General features: G+C 51.2%; 2 non-coding genes across 2 annotated transcripts; both read right to left on the bottom strand.

The window, feature by feature from the left end:
• Window positions 1-208: 208 nt before the first annotated feature.
• TRNAF-GAA (transfer RNA phenylalanine (anticodon GAA)) lies at window positions 209-281 on the bottom strand. The gene has a single exon. It is a non-coding gene; the product is annotated as a tRNA-Phe (tRNA).
• A 2,662-nt stretch (window positions 282-2,943) lies between these two features.
• Window positions 2,944-3,015, bottom strand: TRNAP-AGG (transfer RNA proline (anticodon AGG)). Its single transcript has one exon. It is a non-coding gene; the product is annotated as a tRNA-Pro (tRNA).
• Window positions 3,016-5,139: the final 2,124 nt, after the last annotated feature.

Below are 5,139 nucleotides of genomic sequence, written 5' to 3' on the forward strand. Positions count from 1 at the left end.
CACGGTGGGATAGTGCACCTGTGCACAAGGTGTGAGACTCACAAACAGAGGGATGGTACCGGTAGGAGGTATCATTACAAGAAGCTATAAATCATAAAAATGAAGAGGAAGGACAGAAGAATAAAAAGGTTAATGTTTTTAATTCAACCTTTTCTACCCCGAGTTTCTAAACGTGTAATGGGTGATGTTTGAGTCAACAAAAGGCATCTGCCGAAACCCGGGATCGAACCAGGGACCTTTAGATCTTCAGTCTAACGCTCTCCCAACTGAGCTATTTCGGCCGCTTCTGCACGTGTGTTGTAGCGTGACCTGTCAGTAAACATAACAGGCAGATCCACTGCAGCACCGGAGAATCTGTAAGATTCATGTCCAGGTTCACAGGTCTCAGCCCAGGTTCACGGGTCTCACCCCAATGTCACGGGTCTCATCCCAGGTTCACAGGTCTCATCCCCAGGTTCACAAGTCTCATCCCAGGTTCACAGGTCTCATCGCCGGGTTCACAGGTCTCATCGCCAGGTTCACAGGTCTCACCCCAGGGTCACGGGTCTCATCCCAGGTTCACAGGTCTCATCCCAGGTTCACAGGTCTCATCGCCAGGTTCACAGGTCTCATCGCCTGGTTCACAGGTCCCACCCCAGGGTCACTAGTCTCATCCCAGGTTCACAGATCTAATCCCAGGTTCACCGGTCTCATCTCAGGTTCACAGGTCCACCATCCTCTCTTATCAGCTGCACGGTGGGGGGTGGAGGGGTGCTCGCGAATTTTACTCCAATACCTGATGACGTAACAACAGTAGTTACACCAAATATTCTCATGATAGGGATTGGTCTTTCTATCTACGCTCTGTAAATCATCCGTTTGAATTGCACAAAATGCAGCTACACACTTTTCCAACCACCTCCAGGGGGTCGGGGCTGCGACGAGAAACACATGGGGGGGCTTATTTACAAGCCCCTTGCGTCATTTTCCCACATTAAAAATGACGCAAAAGTGGCGCAATGGGTTTGTAAATAAGCCCCGTGACCTTTGATGACCCCCGCAGAAGAAGTCGTGCCCAGAGCAGTAGCCAAACCTCCCCAGTCCCAGCTGCCGGGTGAGGAGCTCCAGCCGGGAGCTCCTCCGAAAGGGAACGGACCCTGGCACTTGCCCCGGGTCTCCCTCCCCCCTCTGCCTCCTAATCAACGGTGGATCTTGTACCTGCACCCCGGTGCCTTCCTTTCCTCATGGACCCATCCGGGTAGCCTGCAGAGTTTCTCGAGGGATCGCCCAAGGAGCCTCTATCATCATGGCCACTGGCTCGGCAGAGATGTCTCACTGCTATAAAGTTTGGGCTGGCGGCTCTCCCCATCCGACCGCCACCCTACACAAGGATTTCACCCATTTATCGTAGCATTGCGGACCCCAGGAACGATCCGGAAGGCCTGCGTGCACCCTCCGGGTTTTTGGAGAGAGCGCCCACGGAGCTTTTACCAACATGGCCGCTGGTTCGGCAGAGATGGCTCGCTGCTGTGGAGTCTGAGCTGGGGGCTCTTCCCCTCCGACTGGGAGGAGTGGTGATTGCGGCGAGTAGCCTGCAAGGAACCGCTCTAGTGTAATCCATGGCTGGAAACCGCAGCCTGTGGAACCGGAGCCTGCAGTGAGTGATGGCGGTCCTGCGATTTAACCCTGGACATGTCTACCCTCCAGTCCCGACCATATTGCTTGGCACACCGCAGCCCCTTTCGGAACATACCCACCTCAGGCCCCCAGAGAACACTCTTCATCGGAGCGGCCTGTCCCGCCACTGACTCTCATGGACTTCTTTACTTTTTCTTTTGCCCTGGCTGCCATTTTGCAGCTGTTCTCGGCCGCTTTTCTCTGAACCCTGACCCGCCATCTTGTCCATTCCCTCGTCCTTTACCCTTTTCCCTCGTTTCCCCCTTGACGATCCTCAAATGTTTCCTCCCTTTCTGTTTTGCCTTTTCTCCATACCCCTGTGTACCTCCCACCCTCCCTTGGTGCTGTGACTGCGTCCCCCCTCCGACCCCACTTAATGGAACTCTGCTCTCCTGATTTTTTTTTTTATTATTTTTTTTTGGGGGGGGGGGGGGTCTTGACCTGAGAAAATCGACTATGTGTATATATATGTATATAGAGATAACTCTAATCACTAGTATATGAAGTAGGCTTTTGTACCCTCTACCATTCCTATGTGACTCTTAGAGTATATCCATTTGTATCCCTTCCTTGAGTGACTTTACTACTTGTGCATTTGCAATTTTTATTTCTGATTGTATCTCTTCCTTGTGTGACTTTACATCTTGTACATTTGTCATTTTTTCTGTTTGTATCTTTTATGTAACGCATGTAATCCTAAATCCTTATGTTTTTCAACTGGTTCTTATGTAAAGCGCTCTGACACCTTCGGGTAAAGTTTGCGCTATATAAAATCGCATTAAATAAAATACAAATGAATAAACTAAAGACCTGGTAAGTGAGGAGGACCCTCAGGATGCACCAATCAGAATGGACGAGGGCAGAGACCGTCCTAACTTCCCTCTGTACTCCTTTAGAGCGCGCCCCCCCCCCCCCCCCCCCCCGCAGCTGGAGGGGTCTCAGCCCCGCTGCTGGTGTCCTCTCACACCTCTCAGTGTGTCTCACACTGCTGCCCCCTAGAGTGCATCCTCTGTTGTAACATTCAGCGCAGGTAACAGAAATATATCCCTCCTGCTGCTGATGTGGCGCGTCGCTGCCCCCCCCCCTCCCCTCCCCTCTAGCTGTTCCTGCAGCTGGCTCGGTGGTCCAGGGCTAAAATTCCTGCTTTGAGCGCGGCAGGTCCTGGGTTAAAATGCAAAACACGCTCATGCTGTTTCAAAATCGTTTGTTTCCTGATTCCTCTGTTTTCCATTTATCGAAATGCGACTTTTTAAAATAGTAAAGTAAATTAAGAGGGGTGAAAAAATGGGGCTCGTCCGGGATTTGAACCCGGGACCTCTCGCACCCTAAGCGAGAATCATACCCCTAGACCAACGAGCCAGCTGATGCACTAGGCATAATAAATGCACTATATTGTGTGTCTGTACGCAATAGAATTATATTGTGTATTTTTACATCATTCTAGCCTGTCCCCACCTTAGACACAGCCCGGGACTCCCAAAGAACAGAAGGACGCTCCCTAATAGGGTCTCCTGACTCAGATAATCTGCTGTTAGCAAATACCTACTTCCCTTCATTCAAAACTGCAAAGAAAAATGAAACATCCATCAAACACAACTCCACACAGACTATTGTAGGGGAGGATCACACATTGCGTCTGTCAACTTTATAAAAGTTCAGTCCTTGTTTCACCCGGGCCTGAAGGGTTTTCCTTTGGAAAATATAAAATCGTACTGCTCCTACAGGGAACTTTCATCATAATGAATGGGCCCGCAGCAGGGGTGTTGTGTGTTTTTGAGGTGAGCCTGATAAACACCCCATCGCTCTGATAAAGACCAAAGACAGTACCTGGTTATGACGTCACGGTACAACACTAATGAGAGATAATGCCCGGTCAGGAAAGGGGCAGATGGTGTTGACTCCAGAGCAGCGTGAAAGGGCATCAGAGTTATGGATAACATACAAGTGCAATGTCCACCCTCTCCACCAGGGGGAGTCTACGTATCCAGGTGCAATGTCCGCCCTCTCCACCAGGGGGCATCTACTTATCCAGGTGCAATGTCCGCCCTCCCCGCCAGGGGGAGTCTACGTATCCAGGTGCAATGTCCGCCCTCTCCGCCAGGGGGCATCTACGTATCCGGGAACTCAGAATTCACACTCACCATTCCCTTGTTTGTATGTTCACTCTGTGTTGTGTCTGTTATAGTTGGGCTGTCACAATCTGTGGTGCATTCCTACAGATGGAAGTCACCCCTCCCTGCAAGGGGGTGTCTGTTGTCCTTGGACCTTCAAAGTTCACTTGCAGACACCCCAGTGGAATGAGCTCTCTACTGTGGTTATGTCATGTTACTAACTCTGCGGTGGTTATTACTGGCTCTGCTGTATTCATGCAGTGTTATTGACTTTGCAGTATTTATGCGGTGTTACTATCTCTGCTGTAGTCATGCGGTGTTATTTGCTCTGCTGTAGTCATGCAGTGTTAATGGCTCTGCTGTCATTAAGCAGTGTTATTGGCTCTGCTGTGGTTATGCAGTGTTATTGGCTCTGATGTAGTTATAAAGCGTTACTGGCTCTGCTGTAGTCATGCAGAGTTATTGGCTTTGCTTTAGTTATGCAGTGTTATTGGCTCTGCTGTGTTGATGCAGTGTTATTGGCTCTGCTGTGGTTATGCAGTGTTATTGACTCTGCTGTTGTCATGCAGTGTTATTGGCTCTGCTGCACCCACGCCGCTGGCCACACGCTCGACCCCATCTACACCGCAACCCCCACATCTCCCTCAACCACACCAGCAAACCACACTGGACTGACCACCACTGCATCCACTTCACCTTTAGGAAACCCACCACGCACCACCGCATCCAACAGATGCCTCGGCGCTGCTGGAGCAAAGTCACAAAAGACCAGCTAGCCACCACCCTCACCCAGAGTCCACCCGCCTACTCCACCGACCCGACACCACCACCCGCAACCTCAGGCAATGAATCGACAACACCCTCGCCCCACTCAAGAAACCCTCCAACAGCCACACCAGCAAGAAAGCCACCTGGTTTACCGAAGACCTCCAGGCCACCAAACGGACATGCCGAAAACTGGAGAAGAACTGACTCCGCGAACAAACACCGGACAGCTACGCAGTCCACAAGAACGCCACCCGCAGACATCATCAACTCATCAGAGCTGCCAAGAGGGCCTCATTCAAAGACCGCCTAGATAACAATGCACACAACAGCAAAGAGCTCTTCAACATCGTGAAGGAACTCTCCAACCCCAGCTCTAACACCAACGACATCCCGCCCTCGCAAGATCTTTGCGACTCGCTGGCCACCGCCCCCACGACCACCACCTGCACCAACCGCCTACTCTCCTGGACCAGCATCAACAACGAGGACACCAGCGAGATCATGAACACCATCCACTCCGGATCTCCGTTAGACCCATGCCCTCACCACATCTTCAACAAAGCCTGCACGGCCATCGCACCCCATCTCCGGAAAGTAATCAACA

Source organism: Lissotriton helveticus, chromosome 1_2, assembly GCF_964261635.1.
Source record: "Lissotriton helveticus chromosome 1_2, aLisHel1.1, whole genome shotgun sequence".
NCBI lineage: Eukaryota > Metazoa > Chordata > Amphibia > Caudata > Salamandridae > Lissotriton > Lissotriton helveticus.